Source organism: Phyllostomus discolor, chromosome 2, assembly GCF_004126475.2.
Source record: "Phyllostomus discolor isolate MPI-MPIP mPhyDis1 chromosome 2, mPhyDis1.pri.v3, whole genome shotgun sequence".
NCBI classification, from domain to species: domain Eukaryota; kingdom Metazoa; phylum Chordata; class Mammalia; order Chiroptera; family Phyllostomidae; genus Phyllostomus; species Phyllostomus discolor.
The window spans coordinates 135,216,181-135,239,536 of NC_040904.2; the positions used below are offsets into that span (position 1 = coordinate 135,216,181).

Sequence of the window (23,356 nt, forward strand, 5' to 3'; positions counted from 1 at the left end):
AATATCTCTGCTTGTGTAAACCAGTAATTTGGATAATTAGAAATCAGGGTTTGGAGGTGCTGAAGTTGTCCTTAAAGACAACAGGCTTTTCTCAGCTATGTCACACTTCTCAGTCTTCTACTAGCCCAGCCCTGTTTGGCAGCACTTGACATTACTGTTGTTCGATTTGTCTCCTCAGTCAATTCAGATCTGAACCACACTGAGTTTCTAGAAAGCATCAGATATGTGTTCATGCACTCTAAAAACTGAGCTTTGTTGTCTCAGGCAAGACAATATACAATCCACTAAGTCTGGAAAGCTTACAGATATGTTTCTGGAGTTAATTTTTTTGCAGGGAGATTTATGTTGGTTATTCTGTGAATTTCAAAATCTGAAAATGGGAACCCAAAAGTTTGATAATGTGCACTTAAAATAACAATGATTCACTGCTTTGAAATGAGTTTTTTTTTTTTTCTATTAAGTCCTTGAAAGTGGAGTTGAATAATCCAAGGGTATTGACTCTGTCATTTTCACAGGTGATCAATTTCAACCAAGGGAAAACATTTGTTTTCCAACAATTAATTCTGTAAAAATATATGTATATCATTCTGTCAACAATGAAGAAAATCTTAGGCAATGAACAGTCTAGACATTGAACACTGCACTTTCTGCAGTGTGTGAATGCTTCTCTCAGTTTTAGTGTCTCTAATCACAAAAATGCTCTGCTTAAGTGGAGACTGCAGTGTTAAAATGGTTATCTCCTTGTTTTCCTTAGAATAACTTTGTACAACAAGGATATGCATAATATGATATACCTGGATGGTGGACTTCAATAACAGAAAGTTTTACTTTTTTTCATTTTTTTAAAAGAGAAGATGTCAATGGGATCATAGCAATTTTCCATACCGCACACTCCCTAGGAAGAATTCTTAGTGCAGGAAGCCATAGGTAAAAGATGCATGATGCTACATGCATTTCTGTGTTTCTTGCCTCCCTTTTTACACGTATGTTCATAGTCTGAATTATGTGATCATCATTTTCTACTTTTGCATTTTTCTTTTCTGTATTAATATAGTTGTTTACATGTGGTACACCAAGTTAAATGTTACTAAGTGACTGGTTTTATAAGTCTTAAGAGACAGAAAAAGTGCACAGTAATACAAAGATTTTTATTAACCCTTCTGAAGGTCTCTTCATTTCCCAGAGGCTGAGGGTAACATTTTATTTTGAAAATTATTCTTCAAATTATCACTTACTCCAAAATAACATTTTACTCCTCTTGTATGCTTTAATCCTTTCTTACAACTTTGTTTAGGTAAGTACATCCCTTAGCTTCTTTTAATTATTGAATTCATAATACCATTTAGTTTTCTACTTTCTCAGTTGATGTGTCATTAATTCTGTGCTTGTCTTAACAGTGTGAAATTCTGGACTTCCATGGCCAACTTTTTAGTTAAGTCAAGAATGTAGTAGCCATGATGTCATCTGAGCAAATTTATGTGAATGCATTGATATTCAGGTGTACACTTCATGTGCATGAACATAATGTTTATACATTAAAATTTAAAAGGTGTTTCATGGACATAATGTCCTTTATTGTTATCAATTGGTCTGTGATAAAGTAATTGATATTATGCTACTAAGGAAACAAAAACATGGTTTTTAAGTTCTTGCCAAAGATCACTCAATCAGTAAATCAGTAAATGGAGAAGTCAGAATTCAGAAATAGGCTTTCAAATTGTAATGCCCCCAATAAATTAATCATTCTCTCTTCTCTCTTCAGTCACCACCCCCCATCTTCCTCCAAATATCAGGCTATGCAGACTAGTTATTAATGGTTTTTATTGTCTACTCTGTGCCAAGCTCTTGTTTAGGTGATTGGATTTATTGAATATTTCTAACTAAATAATATGAAAGATCTTTACTCTTTTTCTATATGGTTCTTATCTTTAAATTATGAAAAATATAGAATATATTTGATGGTATAGCTTAATAAAAGAGAACTTGATAAGAAATAGGAAACATGTTGAGAGGTGAAATTATTTCCATTTCTGTTTTTCTATGTATCAAGTTTCATAGATTTGTAAATGCATTTAGGTATTTTGATAAATGTCTACCAATTAATTTATAACTCATATTTGATTCTGAACAGGATCACTGCCACTTTACCAAAACTAAAATGCTTACATTACAATAGATTAAAAAAAAACATTTTTGGACAAAGCAATATTTATTTGTAGTGTACATTCAAGCAATCTAGTTGTATATTACCCTACTTTATAATAGTTATTGATGGTCATAATACATTTGGTTTAAAGTTGTTTGCCTTTAGATAGGGTTTAGGTAGTATATACAAAAGACTGAGAAATAGATGAATTTTATATTTTCTTTTTAAAAGTTAATATCTTCCAAATGACCGTTGTTTGTATTTCAAAGATGCAAAAAAGAAATAATCTGAAGTTTAACATTCATTTTTTCAGTAATTTGGCATATATTTATATTAGCTTTAAGAGAGTTGAAATAAAATGATATTTACTATCCATTGAATTTATTTATGGATGTCCAGTGATTTAAAAGAAAAAGCAGAAGGAGAAGAAACCTGAAATCTAACTTCCTCAGTGAAAATCAATCTGTACATAGAACTTATCAGCTGAGGATAAACTATTTTAGATGGTATCATTTCATTAGCTACTAAGGAATCTATCTAGTGACATACATATAAATTATTAAAAAATTCCAAGTTTCTTGCACATAATTAATCTATCACAAGTTTACTTTTATAATATTATATAATATAATTATATACCTGATACTGAAAAAAATAAAATTATATACCTGAGGGTATTTGAAATGTGCATAATGAAAGAATAAAATTAAAATGCAATAATTAAAGGTATAAATTAACTAAATTCAGGGAATGTTAGGCCATGGATGTTTTGCCAAAAAGTTTTATACGATACTAGGCCTTGAAGTCAGCTACTTTTACCTAATAATATTCCAGAATTAATTTCGATAATACTTGTGATGAACAAAATATAAACTGACATCAGTGTGTGATTTTCAAATGCAAAATCCACTAAAAGCAGAGGACTGGTGGTTTGCTCTGCAATTCTGACTTTAGGTGCAAGGAACTGAACACAGTGTAAAGACAGTCTTGGTCACAGTGTTCTCTCGCCTTTTGCCATGGCACACTGCTAACCTCTCGGGAGTGAGCCATAGCATGTGAATCAATGTGAACAATGTACTTCACATTCTACCTATTGTTACAGCAGTCAGCCAGATGAGCTATTGAGCTGGGTAACATCTATAATGTGGGGTAGAATATGATAAAATCTATTTTGATTGACAAGCAGGATGTAAAGTTAAGTTCCAGCAACTTTTCCCGATTCTAATTTAAGTGCCTAGAGAATGATTGGATGAGCAAGCAGTCCTGTTCAGTAGAGCAGTAAATAGCAGATGTTCTCAAAGATGTTTTTTATTTGTTTCTCTGTGTGTTTGCATGCACTGTGGTAAAGAATATGGTTTCTGGGAACAGACTACCTGCATATAATTTCTTGCTGCACCCAATTCAGGCCTTATTTATTCATATCAAAACAGGGTGGGGGGGATGAAAGTACTTACCTCATGGGGCTGTTGTGAAAGTTTTGCAAACAAATCCCAGCACCTCGCACAGTGTCTGACATATCCTGTGTGCTTAACCAGTGCTGTCTCCTTTTACTGCTTTCATGGCACTGACTTAGTGTTGTGTGTGTGTTTCAATTCAGGTGTTTCATTAAAAACCAATATTTACAAACAAAACAAAACAAAACAAAAATAAAAATGCGGTTATGCCACAAACACAAAACTTATGGGCACTGATCATGCTCATTACTCTTTAAAACTTGAGATTGGTTTCAGGAGATTTTAGTACCAAATATAGCCCTAAAAGTTAGTGCATATAAAATTTCTGATATGTCTTAGATTTCATATTATAAGTATAAAAATAAATTAAGTTAAAAAATGGATTTAATAACTTTTAGGAGTGTTTCCCAGCTTTCAAATCATATGTATGTCAGTGATAGAAATGGGAAGTCTTATCATTTTCCCTTTTCATTTTACTCTATTTGTCTTTATCTTATATCCTATTATTTTTATAAGTTGATGAGAGTTTGAAACTTCTAGTTATAAAAGGTTCTCTGAGTTCTGATATATGCAGAAAGCAACACTCTCCTGCTTTCCAACAGCTGCTCATTGTCTTCCATGGGTGATGAAGTGGTGATAAAACTAGGCTAAAGTCCTTCTCTAGCTCATGCTGTTTTGTATCCCTAACATACTCTGAAAGGCAGAAAAAGAGTGCCGTGGTTTTAAAAATCTGCTTTGTTTTATTTTAGTGGAGCATCTAACATGTGCTCAACCTTAGATCAAGAGAAACAAACACACAAAAAAGAAAATAGTCCTCTGACAGTTTATAATCTTATGAAATTAAGGTGTTAATATATGTGTAAAATATAAAATAACAATCCTTTAATTTCACTAACTTATTTTTTCATAACTTCTAATCGCTCTCAGTCTGCCCATTATTTAAAGGATAAGCACACAATTATTGAACACCTGTTGGACACTGTTGGCATGCCAACAATGAACAGATCACCACCACTGTGCTCATAGGGCTCATGATCTACCACCGGTCAACACAAAGTTAACCATAAACATTTATAATATGTTGCTGTGAGATTTATATCACAAGTATGCACAGAGTGCTGAAGGAAGATCATAGAAACAGGGGACTTATTCTACTTGTAAATAAATTTTTTGTTTTCCAAAATAAATTGTCATTTAATGACAATTTAATGTCATTTAATGGAGTTTTAAAAAAAACAAGCACAGGATTTTCCAAGATGAGATCAGCAAAGGGTATTTCAGATGTGGCGGCTTCCAGTGTGTACAAAGTCAAAGAGAGAGGAAGATGAAACAGTGCGTTCAGGTGAGTGTTCGCTGTGACTGGAGGCAGGTATGAGGGAGGATTCAAATTTAGCACTGAAGTATCAGAACAGATGCTGGTTATAAAAAACAGTAGGGACAACCTGGGCATAACTATACACCTTGACTGGAGGGTTCAATTGAGTTTTTCTAAATTGAAATACTTTGGGAAGTCTGCGATGAGATAGAACACTGCAGTTTTGAGTAAATGTGGAATGCTTTCCTAAATGAAACACAAAGCAAGACTGAGACTATTTAAAGCCATCTTGACACATCAAAGTAGCAAAAAGGCCCAGAGAACTCACTTCATTAGATTTCAGATAGCATTATTAGATTCCCCATTCTATTAATTTATTTTAAATAATGTGCGATATCCAATGGGATAGCTAATTATGCAAGAACACAGATGAGGGCAACACATGACAGAACTGAGAATATTAGAATTTATGAAAGAGCCCTTAAGTCAGTAATTTTTTCATTCTTGATTATCTTGACCAGACATCAGTTAAGAATAAGAAATACCTGATTCTGAATGACCCAGTATTTCAATGTTGAGCTAATGTCAGGTGGAAGGTCCAGAGAAACAAACTCCCTTCTTATCGGGTGACTCAAATTCATTGTAGCTATCTTTAAAATTACTTGAACAACATTATATAAAAACTATTTATTCAAAATTTATCTTAACAGAAAAAAACAAACTATCATCCTATTCCCTTCTGGCTGTGATTTAGGGGGCATGTGACTTATAGTAAACACAAATAGTAATGAGGGAAGAGAAAAAGAGGTACAGAGCATTAGTGAAGATCATAAACTAGTTTCAAAACTGTCCCCAAAATTGTATTCATTTATACAATAATGATGAGTCTCTACTATGAAGAAAGAGATGGCATCCAGTGAATGCATAATTAATTAGGTTTTATCTACAGCCCCCCACATCTGCAATGCAGCATGCACTGTGGTAGGTGGTGGAGATACAGAGATAAGTGTGGTGTTGATGTTGCACCAAGAATATGGGTGTCATGGCAAGACACAAGAGACAATAGGACAACTCACCCCGGGGAAGACAAGACAGTTGCCTGCCTGTCTCTAGCAGAACTTATTCCAGCTTGCCTAAATCTTTAGTAACAGTCAGAGTACTATCACATAATGGGATGGTACTGATAACTTTAGGAAACAGAAATGATTTTGAGGGTAAGAAATAGGCAGAAACTGTGAGGCATTGGAGAAGTGGAGACTACCACCAAGGAAGTAAACATTTTAGGGAAAGTAAAAAACAAAGTATGACAAAAAATTCACAAGTATACAGGATTGTGATAGTTAAGCACAGGAAATATGATACCTAATTATAGAGAATATTTTATTCCCTTGAAGTCCAGGCTTCTGCTTACTTTTTATTTTAATTCCCATCGCCTGGAAAAGGGTTCAGCAGATGTTGGTTAAATGAATGCATGACTGTCTGAGGAAAGGAAGAATAGAAACTGGTATTTTTCCTTTTATACATATATTTTGGATCTGCTGAGTGAGATGTTCATGAAAGAGCAAAGAAGATATACTTGTGTAGTTGTTGGATATACAATAGTGGAGTCAAGCCCTTTAGTAACCATCTAGTAGCCATCTTGAAATGGCTAATGTGCAAACACAATCTCCCAGAAGAGCATCAGCTGAAGAAGAAGCTATAGGGAGTTCCACTATCTAAAGGTTATGAAGAGGAGGCCCAACAGGCAAAGAATATTTAGAATGTGAAGCCTTTGCTTCAGTAGAACTAAATCTAAACTGTTAGAACTGCCTCTTTGCTTTATATCTGGAAGGAAAAGACATTGCAAAGGGTAAGAAATCCACTCAAACCTTTATACAAACCTTTATGCAGGAAAAACTATCCTGAACTTGCAGCATTTTTTCTTATCTCACAGCCTTTCTTCATCTTCTTGTCACTAAAACTCTTCAATAGCTTTCTGCTCCTTGTAGGATAATGGCAAAACAATATAGTTTACAAGGGCAAAATGGTTTGTGCACTCCAGCAACATTCACATTACTTTCATATTTTTTACAAGGTCCCACCATTGAACTCAGCTCATGCCATTCATTATTAGCAGGTTCCTCTCAATATTCTTCACAGACTTAATTCCTACTCATCATTTAAATCTCATTAAAAGAAGTGCATCCTTAAGGAAGTCCTTCTTGACCTTCTTGACCAGACCAAATATTCCAATTATAGCCTCTTAAAACAATATTTTACACTTGCAAGAGATATAGCTGCAGGATTTCTCAGTTGATTAAATTATTAATTTCATTCTTCACCACTCGACTTTGAACTTTGTGAAAGCAATGGCAGAGTCTGTTTAGAGTCCACCATTGACTTGTCAGTATCTAGCAAAACATCTTAGAGTACAGATAGCACCTACATAAATGGCATAGGCATAAAGAAACTGGCAAAAACATGCATTTGCACCAGGGAAAAATAAAAACACTGAGATGCTAGTGAATCTTAATTATAGAATGAAAAACTGAGTGGACTTCTTTAAAGTATTAATTACTTGACCATCTCTACAGCCTCCTTGTCATTAATGTGTAGATGACTGCATAACTAATTATAATACATAAGTATATTAAATAAAAATATAGTTTGTGCATATTGAGTTATATGCCAATCAACAAAAATATTATCAATATCTACTGGTAGCTTTTGATAGAAATATAACAAGGGACCTTTTCAACATGAAGATAGTTGAAGAAAATGAAGAGGTGTAGACTCAGGAAAGGGTATAGAAACTGAGAAAACACATATATGATTTGTAATAGGCAGAACTGATGTAACTGAGAACAGAAAGAGTGTAATTGAGAATGTGGTGGCCAAGCAGAAAGACTCAACATGTAGGAACAGAGAAAAACTATGCTTTAAATTGAAGGTAAGGTCACTGGTGGCTTAAAGAAAGTGGTTTGAGATGCTAGACTGCAAGGAGTCTGGCAGGAAATTGATTGTTAAGAATTGAAGTCATGCTCAAGCAATTCAGAACTGAAGAGAAATAAAGACCCGCTGGACAGAACTGCCAAATGTTGACTCCTTCATAAATGGAAAAACTTTACTTGTTGGATAGATGAGTAAAATATTAAATGTTACTTATTCTTTAAATTCATCTTCATAACTTGTACCAACCATATTTATAATAAATAACTATATATTATCTATTTATTATCTTTTTAAAAGATAGCAATATATCAAAAAATGTAGAAAGTTGTGGGGATTATGTACTCAGCAGTTAACTTATTTTCATAAAAACATTCGGTTCCATGCTATCATGTAGCAGCATCTTTATAGACAATAAACAATTCCTTTTATAAGCAAATAAACAAATAAGCACCCTGACATTAAGACTTAGACCCTCCAGAAGGCCATGTGATATTTAAGGAGGCATTACTCTGTCTACTGCTGAATAGAAAAGGCCCCATACCTTAAGTGCTTGGTAGAATTAACTGAAATCCAAAGAGAAAGGGAGAGATGCAGCAGATATGGATTTAAAATCTGTATGATTAGAGAGCATACTACACTATAATATTGAAGTATGAACAAAAATAAATGCATATGCATATAAAATTATAAAAATACACATATACTGGTAGAAAATTTTGTTTTCAAAGTTGGCTGCATATTGAGCTATTTATTCTGGTAACTCTACATGATTATAGAATTATTCTCAAGAGATTTCTCATTTGCTTAGGAAGAAAACACTTTATTTGTTCTCGTTGGGAAAAGCAAGACATCTTTAGTCAAGAGGGAAATTATATCCCTCCTCTTTTCAAAGTAGTCTGAAAAACAAAGCAACAGATTTTGATTGCTAAATCTAGCAGCCAACATAAAAGGAGGGGTGGGATGTGCCATGGAATTGGAGAACAGTGAAGTCAAAGAGGGGTTTTGTTACTGGGAAAGTCGTCCACAGTTCTCTTTCTTGGGAAAGTTATGGCCACTTCCGTGTGACCTCAGCAATGGTTTGTAGTCAGACCACATTGAGGAGGACTAGACCATACTGAGGAAGTCTAGACCCCTCAGTCTGGGGGTCTGAGAAAGACAGGGGCACAGTTACCCAAAAACAATCTAAGGATACTCATGGAGCCAAAACAGGAAGAAGGACAAAACAGGGCAAAGCACAGTGGCTAAAGTGTGAGACGAGGGATCTAGACAATGGGACTGGATTCAGACTCAAGATTCCAGTTTCCAGGAGGCCTGGGGAGGCAAAGCCTGGCTTGCTAACAGGGGACCTGGTAACTGGGAGAGGCCTGACTAGGCCCCAGTTACTGACAAGAGCTCAGGAACTGATCTCTATGCCGAGGTCAAGCATATTCCAAAATCTGCAGTGGATTTGGACCTTTGAATTGCATAGTGGCTCTCTTGTCGAAGGACAAAGGCTTGATTAGAAGCTATATAGTGTGGTTTATTCATCTGTGTTACAGAGTAGGGCATGGAAGTAGATGTTAAGAGTGTCATCCCTGGAGCCAGTCAGCTGGGCATTAATTCCTAGCTTCTGCACTTACTAATAGCCTCACCATCAGCAAGGCACTTAACTTCTCTGTGTCTCAGTTGCCTCAACTAAGGCATGCTTTGGAGATCAAATGAGATGCTGTATACCACCTAGTTAGCACAATACTGCCACCCAGCACAGGCTGGATAAAAGCTGAATCCTATTATTATGAACTGTGAACTCCACGCTCCAGCCCACTGCTTCCAATCTCACCTCTGGGTGCTGGTGTGTGTTTGCTCTCTGGTGCCAATTCCTTTTCATCTTTCACATCTCAGCTCAAATGTCATTATGGGTGGGGTCTGGGGACTGCATCCCAGACCACCTTGGAATGGTGAGGTGTCCCTCTTTTGTGCTCACACAGCACCTGCATGTCTCTTATTATGTATTTTGATTGTCATTTCCTTCTCTACATCTCCCATTTGGCTCAAAGCTCCTTGTGTTTTTGGATTTTATATCCACTGCTGTGTCAGCAGTGCTGGCAAGGAGTAGAAGCTCATTAAATGTTGATTAAATGGATATGTGGTGAGAGACCTCAGATTTAGATCCCTTTGGAGAGCCATAATCTGAAAGGATTTCTCTGTTACAGCTTAATTTGGGTCTAGTAATTGGAGAGCCAGAACTAGAAGATCTGAGGTCTCTTTCACAAGGCGGTAATGAAATTTGTTCCTCTGTTAATTCCTGTCTACTTTCTGGTAAGAGCAACTTTCCCTTTGAGGGTGTCTTGCACCAAGCTGCTCTGGCATCACCATCTTCCCCAGTCTGGTTGGTGTGAATGTTCCTGAAGAATGGCCAGAGAACCAAGCAAGTCACTCTAGAAAGGACAGGATGTGCCTTCCCCACCCCCAGTAATGACATTTGAACTGAGATATGAATGATGAAAAGGAATTGGCACCACAGAGGGAACATGTACCAACACCCGGAGGTGAGATTGTGAGCTGTGGACTAGAGCATGGAGTCTGCAGGTTAATCATGACAATACGATTTGGCTTTTATCCAGTGTGTACTGGGTGGCAGTGTTGTACCAACCCGGTGGTATATAGCATCCCCTGCTTGTGAGCAAGCCTTATGCAAGACTGTTCTTCTGAGTATTCAGAAGCTCTTCTCTCTCATTTAAAAATTTTTTTGAATTCTTTATCTTTATGAGAAAAACAATAAAAAACTCTAACAGCAGTGCTACCTGCTGGAATCAGGTTAGGCTCTTAAAGCCTGCAGGGGCCAGAAGAGCTGAACTTAGTAGTCACCGGGGCTAGGCTGAACTGCAGCCCCTCCTTTCTCCTCCTGGCTCTTCTAACTGCACAGAGGATGTCTTAGTCTTCTACTGCTCTGTAAAAAAATTATCACAAATTTAGATACTTAAAACAATAGACATTATACACCAGTTTTAATGGGTTAGTGATATAAGCATAGTTTACATAGTTTTTTATTTTATTTTATTTTTTTGCTCAGAGTCTCAAGAGGCTGCAATAAAAGAGTTTATTCAGTTGTGTTTCTTTCTGGAGTTCAGGTTCTTTTGCAGGCCCTGGTGTTTGTTGACAGAATTCTGTTCCTTGTGGATATAAGACTGAGGTCCCTGTCTTGCAGGCTATCAGCAGGAGGCTACTCCTGGCTCCTGTAGGCTGCCTCGGTTTCTGGACAGGAGGCTCCCTCTCTCACAGCTCCCCTCCCAACATGGCAGCCTACTTCTCAAATCCAGCAGAGAAGTCCCTTGCTTGAATCTGCTAACGTGGAGTCTCATTTAACAAAACAACCGGGCCAGTGGCATCTCATCACTTGCCACATTCCATTGTCTATAAGTAAGTCGTAGTTTCTGCCCATACTTAAGGAGGAGGGGGATGTATAAGAAAATGACTCACTGAAGGTCACCTGAGGGTGTATCTACCTCAGGGAACAATCACAATGTTCTGAAGCTATTAATACCACTGCTTAACTATTTGTAGAATTTTCTACAAATCTTTCCAAATTTACAATGGCAGAACTCACAGGAGAAGAGCTAATTTTGAATGAGGAAAGTCAATTGGTAACCAAGAGAGAGTGATAATTGGAGTCAGAAAGATGGCCAGCTGCTTCCTCCCAACCTCTCAAGAAGGAAAAACTATAGCCACATGTACTTATTGCAGACATGTTGAGCTGGGGCAGCATGCTAAGGTGTTTGACTTTCATTTGATATTTTGGGTTAGGGACCCCTATTTTCAACCCATTATCAAGAGGAGGGCAGCTGGAAAGCACTTTGCTAACATTAACATGGGTCACCATTGCTGCTAGTCTGCTTAATAAGGCAAATTACCCAAGACGTCTCCTGCTTCCAGGCTTCTAGAGCAGCTAGAACAGGTGAAAGGCAGGACAGTGTTTCTGTGCATTCATATTGCAGGATCCTGCAAATAGAGAGATTTAGTCACATGTTCTCTTGTGTTGGACTGAATGGTAGGTACATCACCCTGAACATTTCTGGCCTGTTCACAGCATAAAAGGGAGCTTGGTATATTTGTTGCTGAGGTCTTGGGAAAAGCTCAGATTTCATTAAGTGGTTCTTAAATGTTCTTGATTGGATCTCATGAAGTTATATAAAAGGCCCAGACCAAAGAGACACCTGGCTAATTTTTAAAAATTATTTTAAATTACAGTTTACATTCAATGTATTATTTTGTATTAGCTTCAAGGGTACAGCATAGTGAATAGACAATCATATACTTAAGAAAGTGTCCTCCTGATATTTCCAGTACCTAACTGGCACCATACATAGTTATTACAGTATTATTGACTATATTCCCTATGCTGTACTTTACATCCACATGACTATTTTGTAACTACCAATCTGTGTTTCTCAATCCCTTCCCCTTTTTCACCCAGGGTGATTTGACAAGATAGTAAAAAGGAGGTGGGCAGTGGAGTAGGGATAACTTCTAAGCATTGGGAGGCCACTGTAAGTAACACAGATGACCGCTTCCTTAATCTTGGATGATGCTGATGGCTGGGCTAGTCCAGCAGGTGCAGGTGAGGCTCAGGAAGGGTGGGCTGGTGGGACCAAACCAGATAGTCACTGAAGCAAAGGGCTTGTCAAGATTACCTAACCAGACAGCTTTGGCATGTCCTTAATCACCTGCAGTTAGGGTTGAAGGAGGTGTTCTTGGCATTTGGGCGACACTTTATAAAGTGCTTTCCCACATATAGCAGTCAAGCAGGTCTAGGGTCTGGGACAGCCCTGGGATCAACTACCACTGAAACCCTAACTACTGATTTTGAACGCATTTCCAACATGGGCAGGACAGCTCTGTCCTGGACTCCTGGCCCAATCTGGGAAAGGGAGGACCAAAATAATGAAGCACAGTAATGAATTATAAGCTCTTGAACAAAATAAAAATTCACAATCCCATATCAATCATAGATAATAAATGTGGAGGAATTTATGGTTCTCTTTTACATTAGAATATAGAAGAAAAATAAGAGATATAGCTTTCTTACATTAACTTTTTAAGACTCTCTGGCTCTCGGGAATTTCTGTGTAATTTGGCATTTCACAGCAAACGTGGCCACGCTCCTTTCCTTACAGGCTTCTGTGAAAGCAAATTTCATCAAAGCCAGATTTATTGAGACATCCAGAAAGTGAGGACAGTGGAACAATTACCTTTCAGTTAGTCCACTGAGATTGAATGAAAGTTTTCCATGGTTTCAGACAACTCTTTTGGAACATGTCCATTTTTAATAATGCAATTGCCGAGGAACATTTCCTAAAGGAAGAAGACAAGTACATCAGTAGAATACCACTATACAGAAACAAAGTTAAAATATTGTGTGTAGAAAGGGTGTTAGTGGTCAAACTTTAACATCACAAAAGCAATAAATTCTAAGTTTGAAGTTGAAACATGGGTCTTAGAGTGTCCCATAGTTCCATATATTTCTCTTTGGGTTAAACAAGTTTTTAATGTTATTCTCCTAACCTCAGAGCATAGGAGGTTTTCTAGAATTGAATGTTTTAAATTCTTAACAGTAATACTATGTTTGTGTAATACTTCATGTTTTTTTTTCAGTGGCTTTCACATTTATGATCTTATTTGAGAGCCTTTGTGGCTTGTTCAATGGTCTTTGTGGCTTATTCAATGGTCTTCATTAAATCACATCACCTCTCCAATAACTCTTCCATTTCCCTTGTGAATGAGCAGCACACCTTAATTGTAACCATAAATAATTCTATGTTTTATGATCGTGCTCAATGGAATATTGATTACTGAATAAAAACCCAGAACAATTTGAAAATGGCATACAATACACATTTAAATCTACTTTTTACAAGTTTCTATCTGTGCTGTCCAGTGTTTCTGGTACATTAGAGCTATCCCTTCAGCAACAGCTTGGCACCTGCTGACTTGAAATTGTGTAAGCTGAATTCAGATAAATTCAATAACAGTGCAGGGCGCATGTGCTCACAGTGACACTGCGATGAGTTTCTTTCTCCTTTTCATGTTTTGGTAAACTTGAAGACTGTAATAAAAAAAAACATCATATGCTGTAGCATAATAAATAAGAGAACTATGGAAACTTTTAAAATAGAACAAGCTAACACTCAAGACAACTAAATTCTCTCAATTATAGATCATTCTTTGCAGACTGATTAAAGAATCCTGTATGTTTCCAGATGTTTGTATTACTTGACTACAAGATGTACTGGCAGAAGGTGAGGCCTGCCAACTCTAATATTTAGGATGCAGGCCCCTTAATTATGGCATTATTGGAGAAGAAAAGCTACTAAAGCATTTTAATTATAACTTTCTAATTTTATCATGGGTTCGTATTGCTTTTAAAAAAGTAAAAAATGACCAAATTGCATGTCAGCTATACATTATTATTGCCAAGGTATAATTCTGTAATAAATGATAACTAAAATCAATCTCAATTTTGCAAAATAAGTCTGTAGATTATGAATGATTCTATAATTGAGAAATGCATATTTAAACTCACTTATATAAAATGCCAAACTCACAGATTATAGAGGAAGAAAAAGTAGGCTATAGAGCAAACTTTCATTTATAAGGAAATGAAAAGTTACAAAAGTATTATTTGTCATACAATACAACATTATTGAGAACCACCTAAATGTTGTAACCACTTAATGTTGTAAAGTAGGCTGGCCTTAGAAGATACAGAAACACAAACACCCTGTCCATTAAGATCGCAACATCAAATTATTTATGGATTAACTGTTACAGTTATTAAAACACAAAATTCAACCAAGTAAATTTGAAGGTTTGATTGGCTTTATTAAGCAATTTGTGAACTAGGCAACATCTCATCCAGCCGGCAGAAGGGTGCTGAGAAGAGTTGTACAAAATAGGTTATTACAGGATGAAGAGTAAGGAAAGGCAGCTGTTAACAAAACAAAAGAAAGGACTATTTTTATTCAAGACATCTTTTGAGGGGAAGGGAATGACCAGGTTTTGTTTTTGTTTTTTTGTTAATACAGATTACATTTTTTTCCTGTGACGTGTGAACAAGGCTCATGCGACAGATGGCTTCATTGGTGTTGGCCGGAAAATTCTAGACTGGTTGATTGAGACTATGTTTCTGGAAGAGTTTGAAAGAGCAGTTAGGTCAGGTCTTAAATCTGTCATGGGTTTGCTGTCATGGGCCTTATTACAAGTGGTGCCATTTTGGGCTCATGATTTTCTCTTTGACAGTTAATTTTATGATGTCACTTTCCATGTATTCTTACACGTGTCTGTCTTGTTTCCTATCTTCCCCATTGCCATGTCTCCTGATTTATATTTTCATGAAACTTTATTTTATTATAAATGGATTGTGAACTGCAGAAAACTTAAATCAAGATTAGTTTTCCTCCTAATACATGTATAGCCTTCTTAGCCTTTTCAATTTAATTTCCACAAAGAGATAAATAAGAGGAAGAAAACAAACCTGCTGTAGTTGTGGTTTTGGTCTGCTTATAAAAGCTGATTTTAAGCCCTGGCTGGCGTAGCTCAGTGAATTGAGTGTGGGCTGTGAACCAAAGTGTCACAGGTTCGATTCCCAGTCTGGGTACATGCCTGGGTTGCAGGCCATGACCCCCAGCAACCGCACATGGATGTTTCTCTCTCTCTCTCTCTCTCTCCCTCCCTTCCCTCTCTAAAAATAAATAAATAAAGTCTTTTATAAAAGATGATTTTAAAACAATTTTATCAATAATTTTTAAATAGCATGAGAAAGAAATAATATTACATTTTTTACTCTGGCTATTATTAAAAATAATAGTATTTATAATATTATTTTATGTTTAATTTATGTATAATATATTAGCTAGTATATTATATTAGCTATTGTTAATTAAACAAATATTATATAAATATTATGTAATATTTATATAATATTTACAATATGCTAGATACTGTGTTAAGCATTTTACAGGCATTTTCACCTTCACCTCACAACAGCTCTAAGAACTGAAAATGATTTATTATTACAAATTTATTGATAAGAAAACCTACTATTAGTAAGGAAGGTCACATTGCTAGTGAATGACAGAACTGGGAAACAAACTAAAAACTGGTCATCTACCTCCAGAAACTTTATCCACACTATCTTCTTAAGTAATAAGTTGTCATTTTGTTTGTGTGTGTATGTGTGTATGGTGTGTATATTTTCTATATCCCTATCATGTGCATATTAAACTATGTATCCATACTCTGTCTACTCTCTTTCTCTAAAATATAATTTTATTAAAAGGCTAGGTTAATGGGACATTTAACATACTTATTTAAGGTAAAGCTTATTCCAGCTATACAAATTCAGGTGAGATTTTCTGAAACCTTCCTTAGCATTATTTACCAGGATAATCACAAGGAATGACTGTTTCTTAGACTCACAATTGCAAAATATTGTTGCTTGTACTATGGTGTCCAATTCTGTAATCTCTAGCAGTCAGCTTTTATTCTCCTATAAATTGAACTTAAAATGGTTTTTTAATTAAGTGAGTAATTCTGCTTAGAAGTCTAACATTTTAATTGACTGTATAACAGCTGTCACCCCACTTCCATCTAGTGTACTTACTTGTGTAAGAAAGAAGCATCCTACACACAGTATTGATTTTAGAAATGAAACAGTGGTAACTCTGTCGATCTTCAGTTTTGTATTGGTCATGGTGGTTGCCTTCTTGACATTTATTTTCTATTTCTCCACTATTAATTTAGGCTATCTTTGTAACCCCACCTACCTTTCCAGAGATTTAGCAATAGAACTGGGACCTAATCTCTGTCTACAAGGTATGAGTGGAAACCTGCTGGGATGAGAGCAGAGTTGATGAGATTTCTTTTTCCTGAAATAGACACGAGATGATGAAATCCCTTTTGTGGAACGCAGCAGTTGTCTTGCCAACCTTAAGTGTCAGAGGCCCTCAGCAATTAGCACAGGAGCCTGGAGAGCAGGAAAGAATACAGGTCTTTGAACCAATCCTGAAAACGCCCTACATTTATACTGTTAGGTGAGACCAAACCCTTCATTATTATTTATATCTTCTTGTATTCCTTGTATTATACATATTTTTTAAAACATATATATTTTCATGACTATGAACTGTATGTTTCTGTGATGTCGGTACCATATCTACACTCATATCCTGAGTGGCCATAATGAGACCTTTCAGTCTGCTGCAAAGATTGATTTTTATCTAGAACTGTGACATAATGCTATATTAATCTAAGACTATATCTTAATATATTAATTTATTACAGAGCCTAGACTCTGGTTTTTGTAGTAGTCATTAGTGGTCATGCTTTTTAACTCACATCACAAATATTTATTTAACAGCTACTTTATTCAAGATCCTCTAAGGAAACTTACAATGAATAAGACAAAGCAGCAGCATTCAGAGCCACACGTTAGGGAAGGAAGCAAGTAGTCAGTTAAGAGTGAGCATAAAGTACTATGGGGTTCACAATATGGTGATTAATAATCTAGTTTACAACATTAATGGAAGATTTCCAAGAGGAGTGCCTTCTAAGCTTAGACTGAAATTAAAAAAAAAAATCTTGAGCAGAATATAGCCAAATAAAATGACATGGCCTTTAATTTGCATACACAAACATTCAGAGAGAAAGGACAGCAAAACTTATTGAGCAATATACAAAAGTCAGTATGACAAAAGCATTCAGTTAAGTGACAGGGGCTGGGAACAAGATGGCAAGGGGAAAGATGAGGCTGGAGCAGTTGGTAGGGAGGAGAGAAAATATTACAAAGGGAATCTTTTAAAGCCTCAGTATGAAATGTGTGTTGTTACCTGTATGAAGGAGGAAATCACTGAAGAGTTTTATAAAAGGAATAACACATATATTTGTATTTTTGGAAAAATATTCTTTGCTTTTCTGTGGATGGAATGGGAGTAGACAACTTTGGAGCAGACATGTCTGCCAAACATTTGTTAAGAGCTGTTGAGGAAGGAAATGATGTGGTCTGAACAGAGGCTGTGGCTTGGGAAAGGAGAGAGGCAGAGGAATTTCAGCAGTGTGATCAAAAGAATAATCATTAAGCAACTGAACTGCAGTTCATTAAATGAGCTGCCCTGGGAATCATAAGAATATAATAAGCCCATGGAAATAAATGAAATATCTTAGCAATATAAAAAGAAAAAAAAATAAAATAGAAACGAACTAAGGTCAGGTCTTTGAAAAATGAAAAAACTTAGGAAAGGCAAAGGTAATAAAGACAGCCCAAATAAGCAATTAAAAAAAAAACTAAAAGTAATAAGAGTTAAGAGAAAACTGTATTTCATGAAAGTGGGAGGATACGAGTGTCAAAGGCAGCACTAGTTGATGTGAGCGAAAATTTAAAACTGGGAAGTGTTCAATGGTTTTAGCAAAAACGAGGTCATTGGTGACCTTGGGAATAGCAGTTTCAGTGAAGTAGTGTGGGAAGAATGCAAATTAGCAGGGGGTTAGGAATAAATTAGAGGAAAATAAGGGAAAAGAAAACTCAAGCTACTAATGTGAAGGGAGCAAGAGAAGGCATTAAGTACACGGAACAACTAGTGTCGGCCAAGCGCTCTACACTGATATATGAGTTGTCAAGAATTCTGACTATGTACCCAAGAACTGTCAGTGCGAACTGGGACTTATGCGCACATATATACTGTTTACCAGACACAGATTGGTACCTGTTTTGCATTTAGAATGATACTTAAACTACAACAGCATGCTGACTCAGCACACTGATTCATACTTGATGGAGAGTTTCTCTCAAGTATGCATGCAAAGTGCAGTGTTAGGAGCACGGTCATTCTTCAGTAAGCACCCACGTGATGCAGTTAAGGACCAGGTCTATTAATCTTGGGTTGCCTCTTATTTTGTGAAAATCATCTTGGATCCTTAGTTTTCTTTGCTTGTAATTTTTTCCCACTAATGCCAGTGTTATATTAGTGCAAGAAGAGGTTATATCATTATTTGAAGTAATTCAATTTAAATATGTTATCTTTAAATGTTCTTTAGAATAAACATTATTGGAATATATCATTTTTATGAAAAACCAAATCAGATGACTTTTGATATTGTATGTACTAAATAAAAAATTTTAGTCTTATCACCACTTCATGACTTTCATTATCACTGTTGTTACTGTGATAATATACATTATTTTTTGTTTGTTTGTTTGTTTAAAAATTTTATTTATTTATTTTTAGAGAGGTAAGGGAGGGAGAAAGAGAGAGAGAGAAACATCAATGTGTGGTTGCTGGGGGCCATGGCCTGCAACCCAGGCATGTGCCCTGACTGGGAATCGAACCTGCAATGCTTTGGTTCACAGCCCATGCTCAATCCACTGAGCCATGCCAGCCAGGGCTGAAAAAAATAGTTATTTTAATAAATAAAATTTATGGATACCATTAGATGCTCATATTATACATATCTAGAAAGAAATTTTCTAATCATGATAAAAATAACAGACTATAAAATAAATGAAGTTGCATTCTTCTGCTTTGTTGTTATTAAGGACATGTAACTCACCCTTCTCTTTAGTCATAGCAGAAAGAAAATGTCCTGGAGTTTACCAATAAACCATCAAGGCCACAGTGAAATCTAAAAATCCAGAGGGAGATTAGAGGTTCCACCCATTGAAACACAGCAAGGCTGTCACTTATCAAAGGCTGTGCCTCTGAAGTCCTTGTAATAAAGGTCTGAGTAGTAAACTAATGTGCCATTAACATCAAAGTGTCTACCAGCCTACATCATGGCTTTTTCTTTAAAAATGTTGAGAATCAACCACCTGGATTGCTTCCAGAGTCTTAGTTGCTCATGGGGTAAGTTCTGAAACTTTTCCATAGTTCCTTGAAAACAGATGACTGGCATATAAGTGACTTACAGAGAAAATTGTTTCTTCTGAAATATCATTTTCTTTTCTAAAACTTATTTAATTTGCATTGACCAGCAAGGGTTTTAGTTGTGTAAAATACCCAATGTTCCACCACATATAATACAACAGAGAAATCTAGATCTAAAAATTAAGAACAGAATAACCTAAATTTCTCAGTCACTACATGCATCCCTGAGTCCCTACACCATTGCTGAGTATTGCAACTGTTTTTCTTTTTCTCACATTTTGTGAGATTTTTATCATTTAACCTGTAGATAATGCCAGGTATCTATTTCTGTATAGGTTCAGAGAGTGCTTGCTTCTCCACATAACATCAAATAACATCCTGCAAATTCTCACTGGAGAATCCCATTATTTCCTGTAATCCAGCATGTCCAAATAGTTATTTTTCTTTTTTCTTTGATATAAATAAATATGCACATACATATTTACTGAATAGCAGATGAGCAGGGAGCTACTCTTTATTCTGCACTCCTTTTCACTAGATTAAAATATCAAATCTAGTGAAACTTGTGCATGCTTTACTGCATTCAGTCACACCACTGTCTTCTGAGCTGGGTGAAGAAGAGAGAAAAAGGTCCAAGAACATATAAACAGGGTGGGGCAAAAGTAGGTTTACAGTTGTGAGTATGTGAAACTCAGTTTATTCTTGTATTATTATTTATTAATTACTCTATTATTTCCCATACAAACAAGTAAACCTGATTTTTTCCCATGCTATACATGGTCAGTAGCCTAATCAGGGTTTAAACTAAGACACACTGGACTCAGATACTCTGCTTTACTGCTTTCTCTTCCAGATCTGACCACACTTGAAATATTTGGTGATATGTCTTATGTAAATGTATTTGAGAAGAACTTTCTTGAGTCACTATGTGAGTTCTTAGTGAAGCAACAACAACAGAAACCAATGTTATTGAGCTTATAATGATTTGTTAAATAAACATAGAATTTTATTTTTTCCCCACAAATAATTAGAGAAGCGGAATTATCTTGCTGAACTGTGAAACATTAGCAAGTCCCTTATACACTATGAGCTTTAATTTGAACTTAAACACTTTGAGCATCTAATATTTGCCTTTTTTAGAAGGCTGTTGTTTGAGATTGAATAATGCAATTAATGCATATGTTTATTGTCAAATATCAATTTCTACCAAAGTGAAAAATAATGCCATTATAACATTACCAAAATGAAAACTAGAATTTTACAGTCTCTATAAGTTGGGCATATTGAGTAAAACTTAAAATAGGAAATATATTAATACATTTTAAGTTACTTATACATATTCAGAAAAAAGTCAAATACATATATTCTGAGGTTTTCAGTTCCACTTAGTGACATAAAAGCATTATTTATTTACATTTAGATTATGATAATTGTATATATTTGGTTTCCAGAATTAGATTATTCTTTGCTGAAATAAACATTCTACTCCACAATAAAGCAGTTTCCTTCTAAATGTTACATAGGTAATTAGATGTCCAGAAAATCAGAGAGGCAGTGTATAACCCGCCAGTTAGGTACACATATATAATAAAAGCAGTGCTTTCACATATACCCCAAGGATATTAGAACCTATGAAAAAGTAATCAAAATATGTTTGGAAGGTGTTGCCTAAGGATAAGACATCTCTTTGAGCATAAAGATTACTTGATGCCAGAAACATTCTCTTTTTAATGATGTGGCAAATATCATCTGGGCCACTTCCTGGCAAATAATTTGCTAAAAGGGCTATTTTAGAAAGTTGTTATTAGTGGAAAAAATCTGATTTATACTTTTTATAGATTTCTAACACATTACATCTGATTAGTAAAGCCATTAATGATACTAAAACTCCAGGCATACATTTTTAGTAGGTTTTATTTCAACTTGACTAGGCTCTTCTAGCACCTCAACTGCAGTAGACATCCATTACCGCTCATGATTTCTGACCCAGAGAAAATGCGGTGAGGGAAGGGGTGACCTGTTCATAATGTAATGGAAATTACTTTTCCCTTTTGGCACATAGATTAGGAAGGAAGTAAAAAAAGGGGGGTGGGGGAGGGGAAAGGGAGTGTTTTGAATGTATAGCTATCTATTAAAAGTCAAATTTCCAGAGACGTCTTTGCTAGAAATATGGGGAAATAAATTATTCACTGTACTTTGCTTCTCACTGGCTGGTGTGCCTCAGTGGACTGAGCGCTGGCCTGTGAACCAAAGAGTCATAGGTTTGGTTCCCAGCCAGGACACATGCCTGGGTTGTGAGCCAAGCCAAACCCCAGTTGAGGGGATACAGGAGGTAATCATGTATCTCTCACACACTGATGTTTCTTTCCTCTTTCTTTCCCTCTCCTGTCTTCTCTCTCTAAAAAATAAAATAAAATAAAGTAAAATAAAATAAAATATTTTTTTATCTTGCAGGGGCACAGGTGAAATTCCTTCTGTGTTGCTCAGAAGTTTTTTTGTTATCCCCCCTCTTTGCAGTGTTCCCACATAAACACATGAAAGTGCAATTTATTGTTGTATTTTCAGTTCCTTTTGCTGATCAGAATAACAATATATTGGCATCATCAGCATCTCCTTTGTGACAAATTCTGATTTTCTACTACATAATTAGATAACTTACACAGGACACATTTTGTTTTCTCCCGTAGATAACTAGTTGAACCGAAGTTCATTTATACAAGCATTGTAATTTAAGTGCTAATAACATCTTTGAGTTAAAGGATGAGTGAAATTGAAAAGGTCAAAACCTATTTGACTTCCTTTAAAATGCCTGATAGCTTGTTTACTTGAATTTATTTTATTTGAAATGCCAAGACATTTGCCCTTTTCATGTAGATTGTAGGGTTCTTCATTAATATTTTTTCTGACATCCATTCATTCCAAAACATTAAACATTGCCCAGTACAACTGTATGTTTAGAAAAGTCAGTTAAGGGGTAGATCCTACATTCTATAGCACAGCCTGATGAATGGAAACCACCACTTAAAAACACATAATAGCCACCATTTTTAGTGCTTTTTAATTCATTTGACATACATTTATAAGCACTTTTATTATATATTAGGCATGTTCTAGGATCTTGGCACACATCAGTACATAACACGTCTAAAATTCCCTCCCTACCACCCAAAGTCAAATCTACCCAAAAGGATGTACGATGATGTATTATAGAATTGTACAGTTAAAACTTATGTAATTCTATTAATCAATGTCATCCAATAAATTTAATAAAATTTTAAAAAATGTCTTCCCCTCATGGGAAGCTTTAATATTAATGAGGAACAATTACAATATTTTAAAGTCTGATCATTAAAATCAAATTTCCTCTTCCCATGAGAATGTGCCAGGCACAGGTGGGTGGGGATGGAGGTGGAGGAAGCATGCTTTCTTTTCTGCAATGAGGACAATATTTTGTAGTGCTCATATTGAAGATAATATATACAATCATATTATAATTTTGATACTGTTTTTGTTACAAATTAATACAAGAGCTAATATTTTGCTTATATAAGTAAAGTATAATACTGGTTCTCACTGTATAAAACATTCTTTTTCATCACTTTCATCATGAAGCTTT

General features: G+C 35.6%; 1 protein-coding gene across 2 annotated transcripts in view; it reads left to right on the plus strand.

The window, feature by feature from the left end:
- MGAT4C (MGAT4 family member C) overlaps window positions 1–23,356 on the plus strand; it is a 739,383-nt gene that overhangs the window by 499,491 nt on the left and 216,536 nt on the right. The gene's annotated exons all lie outside the window — the stretch shown is intronic.